This window comes from Anabrus simplex, chromosome 1 (assembly GCF_040414725.1).
Source record: "Anabrus simplex isolate iqAnaSimp1 chromosome 1, ASM4041472v1, whole genome shotgun sequence".
In the NCBI taxonomy this organism is placed as follows: Eukaryota; Metazoa; Arthropoda; class Insecta; order Orthoptera; family Tettigoniidae; genus Anabrus; species Anabrus simplex.
The window spans coordinates 672,425,705-672,440,269 of record NC_090265.1 but is presented as its reverse complement, the minus strand read 5'-3'; the positions used below and the strand labels follow the sequence as shown (position 1 = coordinate 672,440,269).

The window sequence follows — 14,565 nt, the reverse complement described above, 5'->3', positions numbered from 1 at the left end:
AATCGAACCAAGGGAGATGTTCAATAAATTTCCAAAATCTTTGCAGTTATTTAAATAAAAGACTAGGTACACAACAGGTAAGGAATCTGCCATCTGGGTGAATGTCCTAAGTGCAAATCTGTGGGTGGTGATGGATTGAGAGTGCACCATTGCAGATTTTGACATGGTCTGCGAAGAGTAAGAAGTGGCAGCTAAGATTTAAGGTACACACGCACTAGAGTAAGTTACAATGTTCCTCTCCCGCTGGAGTGACACAACCGTGCCTTCCAGCTGTGGTCTACCGTACGCTATCGACTGTCGACTTCATTGTTCAGGTTTGGCTTGCGAGCCTCGTAGTTTGTGTGAGTGTGTGTGCGCGCTCAGATCGATACGCGCCCTGTCGTCCGTCGGCCCTTCCGTCAGCAACAGCGCCAGCAATTCACCTTGACTCGCGCTGTTCATTCTTGGGATGACGACTGGCGTCCGGTGGTACTCGCATGATCTCGCTTGATCAAATATTTAACTCACTTAACCCTGTGACTGAGTATCTCCTGGCTTTCGCAACACTTCTTTACTCACAGTTACAATCACGGCATAGAGTCGTTCGCGCTCAGATTTTAAGCTGTTTAGCCACTCTCTTTTATTTTGTTTTTATTTATTTTTATTTTTCTATTATTTGAGGTATTATGTTCATGGTTTGTCTTTCTTTCTTAATCCGTGTATCCTCAAGGGTTGATTTTTCTCTCGGACTCAGCGAGAGATCCCACCTCTACCGCCTCAAGGGCAGTGTCCTGGAGCGTGAAACTTTGGGTCGGGAGGACAAAACTGGTGAGGAGGACCAGTACCTCGCCCAAGTGGCCTCACCTGCTATGCTGAACAGGGGCATTGTGGTGAGATGGGAAGAGTAGAAGGAAGAGGAAAGGAAGCGGCCGTGGCCTTAAGTTAGGTACCATGCCGGCATTTGCCTGGAGGAGAAGTGGGAAACCACGGAAAACCACTGCGAGGATGGCTGAGGTGGGAATCGAACCCCCCTCTACTCAGTTGACCTCCCGAGGCTGAGTGGACCCCGTTCCAGCCCTAGTAACAATTTTCAATTTTCCGGGGGTGGAACTTAATCACGCTAGTGTATGGTTTATAAACATGATGTTTTCCTACATATAAGTTAAATAATGAATATTCTATTATCTAGTTCTATTTATTTTTGTAACCTTTTAGTTTCGTTAGTTATAAACATTTTAGTTATTAATTACTTAATTGCTTATTAATTATTATAATTTCTATTACAGTATACATATATTTGTATAACTGTTAATTCATACTCAATTAGATTTATTTAATTTCTGTAACTTCTTGTTTGATTAGGTGTAAATAATTTAGGTTGAATTACTCAATAATTACCATTTTATATTATGTCTTTATTATTAATTTGTAAACTGTCTCCCATTGGAGACAGTCTCATTGGACTCAGTATACTATCAATATATTTTCTATAACGAAATATATTTTTCATTTAAGCATGTGATGGACTAAAATCATGTTATTCATAATAATTTTAAATTGTTTATGAGGTAAGACACGATATTCATGTATATATATATATTAATGTTTTAATAATTCCAGTTAACATGTAATTTTAATGAATGCATGTTCACATATAGTCGTGAACAACTTTGTGTAAATAGTGCATTAAACTGGCCTTAATAGTGTAAGATAAATAATCAATCAATCAATAAATCAATCAATAAATCAATCAATCAATCACTACTGATCTGCGTTTAGGGCAGTCGCCCAGACGACAGATTCCCTGTCAATTGTTTACCTAGCCTTTTCTTAAATAATTTCAAAGAATTTGGACATGTATTCAACATCTCCCTGGGTAAATTATCCAGTCCCTAATTTCTCTCCCTATAAAGTAATATTTGCCCCAATTTGTCCTCTTGAATTCTAACTTTATCTTCATATTGTGACCTTTCCTAATTTTCAGAAAACCACTCAAACGTATTCATTTACTATGCCATTCCACGCCATCTCTCCACTGACAGCTCGGATCATACCACTGAGTCGACCAGCTCGTCTCCTTTTTCCCCAAGTCTTCCCAGACCAAACTTCGAAACATTTTCGTAACGCTACTCTTTTGTGTCTGAAATCACCCAGAACAAATCGTGCTGTGAATATGTTCCAGCTCTCGAATCATGTAATCCTGGTGAGGATCCCATGCACTGGAACCTTACTCTAACATTGTGGTTAACCAGAGTTTTACGAGGGGGTTCTGCAAAGTTTTAATTATTACCCGGAAGTTATTATGATATATTTGATGAAATCTTGAGAAAATCAACTCATCGTGCTTTATTATTTATTCTTTTACAGATTGTGTCAGAAATGGCTGAAGTGTAAGATGGAGAATATTGAGGCTGGCACCCGGATTAAGTCCCTAAAATTGAAGGGTTTTGGTCTCCGGATCATACTGACAGATCCAGGTAGGAGCATGCTATAGAAGCATGCCAATTCTCTTCCCCAAAAAAGACAACGGTGCAAAAGTCAGCTGGGAAGGGAAGAATTTTGGAACTGTCTTGGAGTCATCCTCACAGATTACCTTGCAAAGGGACAAATCCTCACTGACGCATACTACAGCAATCTTCTGGACAAGCTGAAAGATGTTCTGAAAAAGAAACGGCGTGATATTCCCCAGAGGCATTCGTTCCCTAGCTGACAATACTCCAGCTCACTTACCTCAAGTTACAGTTGACAACACAAGGGCATGAGGTTTTGAGATTTTGCAGTATCCTCCTTATTCTCCCGATCTCGCACCGAGTGACTTTTCCTTGTTTGCAGAAGTGAAAAATCTCTGGCGGGGTCGCCGATTTTACGACACAGATGGCGTGATACTTGGGATGGAAGAGTGCTTTAAAGTGGAATGCTCGGGGGCGGGGGGGTGGGGGGTCAAGAGACGCTGGAGAAAATGTGTAAATCTGAATATTGACTAGGCAGAGAAGAGTTAACAACTACAAATCAAAACGAACTTTCTACAGCTTTTTAAAGGTGATACGGATGTTTTCCAGTTATATATCAAGTAAACCTGACGTGGGTCCCCAAGCCAGATGAATTAACTAATGAGAGTTAAAATCCCCGACCCGGCCAGAAATCGAAAACGGGATTCCTTGGATCAAATGGTGATAATAATAATTTCGTGTGGCTATTTCTAGCCGAGTGCAGCCCTTGTAAGGCAGACCCTCCGATGAGGGTGGGCGGCATCTGCCATATGTAGGTAACTGCGTGTTATTGTGGTGGAGGATAGTGTTATGTGTGGTGTGTGAGTTGCAGGGATGTTGGGGACAGCACAAACACCCTGCCCCCGGGCCATTGGAATTAACCAATGAAGGTTAAAATCCCCGACCCGGCCGGGAATCGAACCCGGGACCCTCTGAACCGAAGGCCACTACGCTGACCATTCAGCCAACGAGTCGGACAATAAGTAAACTCGTGTTCTCACCCCGAGGTGGTGCAGCTCTTTTCAGGCACACCCCCATTGGAGGTGAGCTGCATGTACCATTTCAATCACATACCAGTCCTCCTGCCATTCTTAAATTTTTGGCAGTAACGGGAATCGAACCCGGGCCCCCGAGGAAGGCAACTAATAACACTAACCGTTACGCTACGGAGGCGGACAAATGGTGATAATGAAAGTAATAATAATATGAATAATAATAATAATAATAATAATAATAATAATAATAATAATAATAATAATAATAATAATGGCTTTACGTCACACTAACTAATTTTACGTTTTTCGGAGACGCCGAGGTGCCGGAAATTTTTCCCGCAGGAATTCGTTTACGTGCCAGTAAATCTACCGACACGGGGCTGACGTACTTGAGCACCTTCAAATACCACCGGACTGAGCCAGGATCGAACCTGCAGCTTGGGCTCAAAAAGTCAGCATCTTAACCGTCTGAAACAATCAATCCGGCCTTTGAAATAAAGGTCAGCTTGCTAATCTTTTAACCATGGAGCCTGGCATCCAAAGAATGAAGGAATATGGAATCAAGCCGGTGGAGGAGATTGAAGACCAATGTCCCAAATGACTAATATCATTGAGCCGGAAGAAAGCTAATTGTAATGGCCTACAATGTCCTAAGTTCATAAAATTTATCATCAATAACATAACTGTCAGACTACAGCTACATAAAGTGTGCTTTGTCCCTTCTGTAGCCACTCAACTCCATAAGATGCCAATACTCCTGCAATCACAATAACTAACGCATCACAACTGTTAGTGTAAACTATACACTGAAGACGGCCGTTTTCCTACGAAGGTGTAGTACACAAATAACGATTGGGCAAAATAAAATCAGTCCGGAATATACGAAGGATGTAAATAATGTACTGGCAACGTAGTCCAGACACTCGCAGGAGATCGAGCATGCGCGAATAACATATGGGAGCGATCAGGTTGCGCTGTTGTACATGTGTAGTGTGCATTTGACGGGCATCCAGTTGTTAGTGTTGTTGTTGAGTGGCGTTGAAGTGAAGAGTGTCGATATGACAGCTCTAAAGCATGTTTTCAAAATGTGATCAGCATTCGTGGATTAAAATCGAGGTTGCCCGTGGCAAAAATGCATCAGAATGTTATGGAGGATTATGAGAAGCATGTGACGAGATTGCATTACCGTATAGGACGATTGCACGATGGATCAAGGCGTTTCGTGCGGGTTGGAAGGAGACTACGGATTTGCACCGCACAGGTCGGCCGTCACTTCCTGAAGACCAGATTGAAATCGTGAATGGTCTCTTTTCCGTAGACCATCGCTGGACTGTCCGGGAATTATCCGTAGATCTTGGTCTCAGTCATCAAACGGTGTGGCATACTGGCGAAATGTCTAACATGAGGAAAATTGCGTCCCGTTGGGTTTCACATCAACTCACCGACGTACAAAAATGGCATCGGTAGGCACTGGCTGGCATCCAACTCGACAGATACTCCAACGAAGGAAACGCATTTCTGCAGCGTATTGTCGCCACTGATGAGACACGGGCACGAGCCTACGAGCCTGGAATTAAAGCGTCAGTCCAATAAATGGAGCCACCCAGGTTTGCCACGTCCAGAGAAATTTCGACAGGAAGCCAGTCGGGTGAAGCTTATGCTGATTCTGGCATTCGGCTATGAGGGTGTTATTCTTACGAATGCTGTGCCTGAGGGACAACCGTCAACCCGTGACTACTATTGCCGATTTCTGGAGTGGCATCTGCGTCCAGCTATGCAGCGCAAACGTAAACGTTCATTGGGAGGCGATCGCCCTATGATGTTGCATGACAGCGCACGTTGTCATGTCCCAAACTATGCCTCCGTACTCACCAGACATGACCTCCGAGGCCGCAGAATTCCTGACGTGGCATCTGTACTTCGTCGCTGTCATTAAGAGAGAACACCTTGCCAACGGTGCCCAACGGCTTCCCGACATTTGGCAAAACCTAACAGACTTTGCTGGTGACTGCAAGAAGGAATATAATGCAATTATACTTGTTGGTTCATTAAATATTGCGTTCTACCAATATTGCCGCTACTTTATTTACGGCCCTCGTATTTACGTACAATAGGACTGACGCGTGTATTGGCGCTTGTTAATGAACATCACAGGAGCTGCTGGAAGTGGTCTCATCCGAACAAAAATGAAAAACCGAGCATCCGAAAGTCCTGACTACACCTCACTCAGAAACCACCGGTAGAATTCAGCACGCGAAGGTTCGGCTGGACGCTTTAATGCATGCACAACAGCAAATTTGTAAGAATACAGATGTTTCGATACGACGATCTCTTAATTGCCACTTCCCCAGATAAACGGCTTTGAGATTTCGTCGGAGTTCGTTACAGGCTTCCCTTCAATCGAGCTATGTATTCTGGTGTTCGAACTCTTTTCGGATGGTTACAGTTTTTATTCGCTACAGAGCCCGTTTCACGCCATTGTGCCATTAAGTTTTGGACTGCAGACTTTGGCAAAACTCTTCCAGCCTTAAAAACAGTTCCGCGCATGTTTTCCGCGAATCGTGCTTCGCATAACACTCTACAATGAACATGCGCTGTTTCATCGTTGGCACCATTTTGCGTTGCATTCAACTGGTCACTAAATACGTCTGTTCCTCTCACTCATACGTAATGACACAGCGACGTGCTCGGGAGATCCGCGAGATGCGCACGCACAGACATGTGACAGCATCTACTGTGCTGACAAAGGTCAGTTCCACGAACGTCTTATAAATATTTTCCCACCCTGTATTTGAAGGTATTCGTGGCTGCAGAGGCGGATTACCCAATAGGCAGAGTAGGGTGCCGCCTATAGGCCCCGCGCTGCTAGGGGCCCCAAGATAGCAGATCAAATTTTGAACCATATAGTAAATTGTGTGAGCTGCGTATAAGTTTACGAACACATTTTGCGAAGAGTTTTTTTTTTGTTTGTTTTGCTTTACGTCGCACTGATACAGATAGGTTTTATGGCGACGATAGGACAGGAAAGGCCTAGGAATGGGAAGGAAGCGGCCGTGGCCTTAATTAAGGTACAGACCCAGTATTTGCCTGGTGTGAAAATGGGGGGGGGGGGGGAAAGAACAGATGTAAGGCTTTTCAGGCGTTTGCCCGGTGTGAATAGTTTAATGGCTGTTAGCTTGCATCCGGGAGATAGTGGGTTCGAATCCCACTGTCGGCAGCCCTGAAGATGGTTTTCCGTGGTTTCCCATTTTCATACCAGGCAAATGCTGGGGATGTACCTTAATTAAGGCCATGGCCGCTTCCTTCTCATTCCTAGGCCTTCCCTAGCCCATCGTCGCTATAAGACCTATCTGTGTCGGTGCGACGTAAAGCAAATAGCAACAACAATAGTTTAATGGCAACTTGAGTTTCTTTAAAACAATGATTGCCGTGCGAACAAAGAGGCAACTTACACGGGCCCCAAGGGCTCTTAACTTGGGAGCGTGTGTTGGCGACCACGAGGCCCTTAGCTGTGTTCTGGCATTGCTTCCACTTACTCATGCCCGGCTCCTCACTTTAATCTATCCCATCCGACCTACCTTGGTCAACTCTTGTTCATTTCTGACACCAACGGTATTAGGTCACGAGGCCTAGGGAGTATTTCACTTACCGGGCGAGTTGGCCGTGCGGTTAGGAGCGCGCAGCTGTGAGCTTGCATCCGGGAGATAGTGGGTTCGAGCCCCACTGTCGGCAGCCCTGAAGATGGTTTTCCGTGGTTTCCCATTTTCACACCAGGTAAATGCTGGGGCTGTACCTTAATTAAGGCCACGGCCGCTTCCTTTCCATTCTTAGGCCTTTCCTGTCCCATCGTCGCCATAAGACCTATCTGTGTCGGTGCGACGTAAAACAAATAGCAAAAGAAACAAATTATTTCACTTTCACGCCTTTCGTGGCCCCTGTCTTTCTTTGGACGATACCTTCATTTTTCGAAGTGTCAGAACCCTTCCATTCTTTCCCCTCTGATTAATATTAATACAGGATGGTTGCCTAGTTGTATTTTATCTTAAAACAATAATCACCAACACCACCGCTCGTGTGAATAATACTTCTCTTTCATACAGTTCATGAAGTGTAGATATGAAGGGTAAGAATCATGCAGTTTGACACCTGTTACAATAGTTGACACATAACATGACCCTAGCGAGCTATTTTAATGTCAATCAATCAATCAATCAATCAATCACTACTGATTTCCATTTAGAACAGTCGCCCAGGTGGCAGATTCCCAATCTGTTCATTACTTCTTTTCCTAGCCTTTTCATAAATGATGTCAAAGAAATTGGAAATTTATTAAACATCTCCCTTGGTAAGATATTCCAATCCGTAACTCCCCTTCCTATAAACGAATATTTTCCCCAATTTGTCCTCATGAATTCCAGCCTTACCTTCATATTGTAATCTTTTGTACTTTTAAAGACAACACTCAAACTTATTCGTCTACGGATGTCATTCCACGCCATCTCTTCACTGACAGCTCGGAACATACCACTTAGTCGAGCAGCTCATCTCCTTTCTCCCAAGTCTTCCCAGCCCAAACTTTGCAACGTTTTTGTAACGCTACTCTTTTGTCGGAAATCACCCAGAACAAATCGAGCTGCTTTTCTTTGAATTTTTTCCAGTTCTCAAATCAAGTAATCCTGGTTGAAGGCCCCATCAAGACCAACTACAATATCTCAGACCTTAACCGACCTATCGAAACTGTCCATAATGGCGGCAGCTGGAGTGTTAGCATGCGTTTGTTTTGATTTGTGAAAGTCGTGTTGTTACCAAATATTTACGGAAATTTGAATATTATTAATCGTACATTATATTTATTTATGGTCTTAAGAAGGTTATAGATCCTCTTTCAGTGCCGTAAGAAGCTGTTTGTTCTCAAAGAGCTTATTTATTCCAACAATATCGGCGGTGATTAGGTTAACGTTCATTCTCGTGTTGTTCTCTGAAAGTATTTTCTTCATTTTTAGTTACCTATGCAATATGTTTATAGTTTAATGTGCTGTGTGCCTGGATGTAAGTAAGAGTTTCAGTGTTCCCGTTTCCAAAAGACCTAATACTAAGGCAAAATTGGGTTAAGAGCATTCGTAGGGAAAACTTCGAACCGAATCATAGGCCTAATAATGCTGTGTACATTAATCATTTTATCATTTTTGAAATCAAATGTATTGTTAGGGAAAACATTATATACCCGTAGAAGGTGGTGATCTAATTCGAGTGCCGCGCAAACTTCCGAAGTTAAAACTAATGATGCCTATCCTAGCATTTGCCGTATCAGCCAACGTACCTTACTACAAAGAAAATTAAATCAGTCCCAAAAACGTCCGGAAAATCATGACCAAGATTTATGATTTAGAGACGAAATTAAACGGTGGTGCAAGAATGATGTAATTAATTTTCAACGTTTTACAATGAACGTGCGTAAACTAAACCTAACCCCTTTCCCGTGAGTGAACATGAGGATTATGTTCTTTTTTATGTATTATACAATTTTGCCGTCAATTCTGGTGAGTTATAAGGTAAGGAGTTCTTTAGATGGCCAAGTGTATCATACAAATATCGCTTGTACCTACTCAACAATACAGGTGGATTTTGGAGGGTTGAAATATTGTTGGAGAAATTTGTTTGCGTGTTTTACATAATGGGCGGTGGTTAATAGTGGTGTCATAGTATTTCATGTAAGGTTAATAATGTTCTTTGTTGACATCTATATATCGTATTTAATTATTCATATTTCGAGTTAATGAGTTGCATTTCATGACGTTCGACTTGTGATCTTTTCTTTAGGTGACTCGGAATAAACACGCATAACCTTGCCCTCAACCTTTCATATCGCCCACCGATGTCCGCCATGTTTTTCCTGGATTACGGTCTGATGTAATTGTAGTTGGTCTTGGCCCCATACACTGTAACCATACTTTATAGTAGTTGGGGTCTTACCAGAGACTTGTATGCCCTCTCCTTTACATCCTTACTACAACCCCTAAATACTATCATAACCATGTGCAGAGATCTGTACTCTTTATTTACAATCATATTTCTGTGATTACCCCAATGAAGATGTTTCCTTATATTAACACCTGGGTACTTCCAATGATTCCTATAAGGAACTTCCACCCCATTAACGCTGTAATTAAAACTGACAGGACTTTTCCTATTTGTGAAACTCACAACTTGATTTTTAACTCCGTTTATCATCATACCACTGTCCGACTCGTTAGCTGAATGGTCAGCGTACTGGCCTTCGGTTCAGAGGGTCCCGGGTTCGATTCCCGGCCAGGTCGGGGATTTTAACCTTCATTGGTTAATTCCATTGGCCCGGGCGCTGGGTGTTTGTGCGGTCCCCGACATCCCCGCAACTCACATACCACACACAACACTATCCTCCACTACAAAAACAGGCAGTTACCTACACACGGCAGATGCCGCCCACCCTCGTCGGAGGGTCTGCCTTACAAGGGCTGCACTCGGCTAGAAATAGCCACACGAAATTATCATACCATTGTCTACTGTCCATCTCACTACATTATCGAGGTCATTTTGCAGTTGCGCACAATCTTGTAACTTATTTATACTCTATACAGAATAACATCATTTGCAAAAAGCCTTATATCTCATTCCACTTCTTTACTCGTATCATTTATGATTGGAACTTGTATTCTCTATAACTTTTATTACGGCCTGTAATACTGTACTTTCCGATAGGCCCAATAACATAGGTATTTAGGAAATTCAATTTTAGGCACCTTCCCCTAAACTACCATTTCATCCAGCGTGAAATTATTTATAATTTACACTGTTGCATCTTATGCCCGCACTTTACATACCGATTTTCATTAAATTATGTTCACTCATTTTCTCGTGGTTCGGCGTTGATATGGACTTAGCAACAAAAAATCTATATTCATGAATATCTCCCGTTATCATAGCCGGTACGTTAGAAATGTATAAGACATAAATGATCGGAAATTTAATTCTGTATAGCTTGTGTAGTATTTATCTATAGGACCATTAGTAACAAAATATTTGAGAATTCCATTTTAGGCCTTCCCCTAAACTACCATTTCGCTCAGCGTGAATCAAATTATTTATCGCCTACATTGTAATTCCTTATTCCCCGACTTTACACCGATTTTCATTAAATTCTCTTCAGCCATTTTCTCGTGATGTCCATACATACATAAATACATACTATCTGCGTACTTTTTAGCGATAGATTTGTGTACGGGTTTGAGGAGTGAGGAGGGAGCACTTCCGGTTCCGTTAGTACTGCCAACTAAATGGAAATGTAATCTGGAATGAATCGATAATGTGATCGCTCGATATGAATTTTCTAAATCTTTGTTATTTTAAGCCAACAACTGTGTCACACACACATTATATAACATTATATAACATTTCTCGATGCGAATCTTATTCCTAGAGTGAATTCCATAGTTTGGTTTTGCTGTGTAAATATAAACAGTACTAGTACATTAAGTGTACGCCAGACGTCGCACAGCGATGCATAAGCGATTCATAGTTTGTGTTTCAAAGATTGCCAGTACGAATCTCGAAGATTGCCGAAGTCGACCGCTTCAGCACTAGGGTGTAAATCTATCGCTAAAAAGTGCGCAGATAGTACATACATACATACATACATACATACATACATACATACATACATACATACATACATATATATATATACATACAGACAGACAGGAAGACAGACAGACAGACAGACAGATAGACACATAGACATAAATGACAGAAAATTAAAAAGTGCATTTCCGTGTTAGGACACGACTGGTAAAGAAATATATTTTTTAATTCTGAGCAATATACAGACAAAACTCTTTTATATTGGCCTAGTTATATACTTGTTCTTTTCTATTCTTTAGTGCTGTATTATATTGCTTAACCATGTTCATATTATGTAATCCTGTTTTCCTTTCAATTAACTGGAATTTTAATACAAAGTTAGTGATTTGATAATGTTTGGTTTTGTAAGCTGTTTTATTAAAATTTGGGAATTAAATTAAATACTTGACAGGAAGTATTTTTCAAGGGAGACCCGAAGAACTCGACTGCCTATGGGTCCATATACAGTTTAATCCGGCACAGGGTGGCTACCGATTGCACAACTGCTACATTCAATTGCCTATAGATTTTGCCAGTGTGTGAGCTGCGAAGCCAAACAGACGAACAATACCCTGCTGCAGAGTGAACTAAAGCAAGGGATATATCGAGCTTCCTAATCAGATTTATCCGAGATTACTCTACAGTATACGTGAAGCGCTTGCCAGGTGGTTGTGGCTCTATTTAATGGAACATCAAGGTACAGTTAAACTTAACTCAAACGACTATAACTCGAATTTTCACTGCCTCGAAGGGATTTGCATTTTCTGACGGAATGTTATAGGTTTTACGTGTTATATATTTTCTGTAACTCGAGGTTGCATTACTCGAATTTTCCCATACCGCGAAGGATGTTCCAAGCCCATTTGTAAAGTGTTTCTGTAACTGGAAATTATGCCAAACACTACGCTTATGCGAACACGTTATGCCCACGAAAAACTAGTTCCTATAGAAGGAACCTGAATTAAGTCGTCTCCTTGTGTAAGTACAAGCAATCTCTTAATTTTAGACAGAGTGTATTGTTTGACTAGCCACATGCCATAGCATCTTAACGGTAATGCACATCACAACCTTGAGTATAGTCCGTGCTTTGTAAGCTTATACACTAAGGGTCTTACTAATAAAAAGTCCTTATACCGTTGTTTAACTCTTGTTTAGTTATACAGTGAATAAACCCTGTATAAGCGTTTTACATTTTTCTTACTAATAAACGAGGTATACGCATTGTATTACTACACAGCACATATACACTCGTTCCAAGGAGTAGGAATCTCTTCCTGTAGTTCACTGACGTATTTCGCACGTTCGCCCCCTTTATGATCGCTTCTGCTGGTTATCTACGAGCAAAACTTTCCGGAAAGTCGCACAGTAGCACGGCATATCGAAAAGGCAGTGGCAACACTAAGTGAGACAGCTGGAAATTCGCTTATACTGATATCAACATTTTTTCAGCTCGCTTGTGTAATGAACGCCAAAAAAAGAAATGGAATAGCTTAAGAAAAGATCAATAGCTCCTAACTGGGATAGTACGGAAAACGTAAGCAATTGTAATTGAATCGGCGGGTTGAAAAGGGTACACATTCCAAAATCCTTACTTTTCAGGAGAAAGGAAAACCTGTTTTGTAGCTAAACGAAAGGTTAGATCAAAAAAGTTTCTATTAGGCATTTATACATCACATTTCTATGTATTCAACTACAAAGTATGGAAATCATATTACGTACGGTTTTCAAGTTATACCATTTTTTATGTCAAGGAATATGTACCTTTTTATACTCAAATTTGAGAAAGATCTAAGATCTTTGTAGAGGCAGATAATGTATAATAAACTCGCAATTTAAAGTCTATTAAGCAGTAACACCTTAATACACAAACATACGCCCAACCACAATTTATTTTATAGTTATTCATTGTCATTCCGTGAGACAGCTGGAAATTGACTTATATTGATATCAACATTTCTTCAGCTTGCTTGTGTAATGGACGCTAAAAAAGAAATGGAAAAGCTTAAGAAAATATCAAAAGCTCCTAACTGGGGTAATTCGGAAAACGTGAGCAATTGTAATTGAATCGGCGGGTTGAAAAGGGTACACATTCCAAAATCCTTACTTTTCAGGAGAAAGGAAAACCTGTTTTGTAGCTAAACGAAAGGTTAGATCAAAAAAGTTTCTATTAGGCATTTATACATCACATTTCTACGTATTCAACTACAAAGTATGGAAATCATATTACGTATGGTTTTCAAGTTATGCCACTTTTTATCTCGAGGAATATGTCCCCTTGTATACGGTAGGTACTCAATTAAGAAAGATCTTTGTAGGGGCAGATAGTGTATAAAAAACTCGCAATATCAAAGGTCTATTAAGCTGTAACATATTTTTACGCTAAAATACGCCCAACCATCATTTCTTTTATAGTTATTCATTGTCATTCCGTCTCTTTAAAGTGTTTTACTTTACGAAGATGTCTAGCTTCCATAACCTCTGAATCGTGTACGGTACCGTATGTCTTCTATGTTTAAAATATCGTGAAGATCATCAACGTTATCGTCATTCTTTCAACGTGTGTTCAATGTTAAATGGATAAGTCGAATATTTTACAACGATTATATTACTGTCGACAATAAATACCACGAAAATAAACTGCTCGCTCGTTTCTTTTTTTCCGCTACACGCTGCTATACAACGCTTATACTAGGGTCTTGGACTGTATAAGCAATTCAGTGAATAACTATAACAGATGTGTACATAGGAGGCTTATACACGGTTTATTAGTAACGAATTTCGCGTAAACGGTGTATAAACCTTGTATAAAAGTTATACACCGTTTATTAGTAAGACGGTTACACTTTATTTTTTGTACGTCCGGGTATGGTTCACATTTCACTTTTGAAAGTGGTGACAGTAACTAGTGACTTGTTCCACCGTTTGGTAGCAGCACACGCACGGGGGCCAACGAATGAACTCGTCATAGCCAAGTCAGCGTAGGAGCAGACAACATGGAAGGCAACCGTCAGGGACAGCGCTATACGACTTAGTTCCTATGGAAAGAAGGCGTGACCACTGCAGAAATTCATCGGCGCTTGGTGGCAGTCTGTGGAGAACATGCGCCGTCACGGAAAACAGTTTACAACTGGGTGGAAGGTTGGAAAACAGGGCGCACATCAGTGGACAAGGAAACCAGTTCTGGAAGGAATGTCGACTGGAGCTTGATCATGGCGTAGCAAAAGTTCTCTGCACACGTCCACACGCCTCTGCTTTTCGTCTGCAGACAAGAGTCTAGGCACCCACGTGGATGACACCTTCCCCTGTCACATACAGTACCTTCCAGAACTGGTTTCCTTGTCCACCGATGTGCGCCGTGTTTTCCAACCTTCCACCCAGTTGTTAACTGTTTTCGGTGACGGCGCATGTTCTCCACAGACTGTCACCAAGCGCTGATGAATTTCTGC

At 41.3% G+C, this 14,565-nt stretch overlaps 1 protein-coding gene across 1 annotated transcript in view; it reads right to left on the bottom strand.

The window, feature by feature from the left end:
* LOC136886022 (dual specificity protein phosphatase 22-like) overlaps window positions 1–14,565 on the bottom strand; it is a 735,408-nt gene that overhangs the window by 586,653 nt on the left and 134,190 nt on the right. The window lies entirely within an intron of this gene.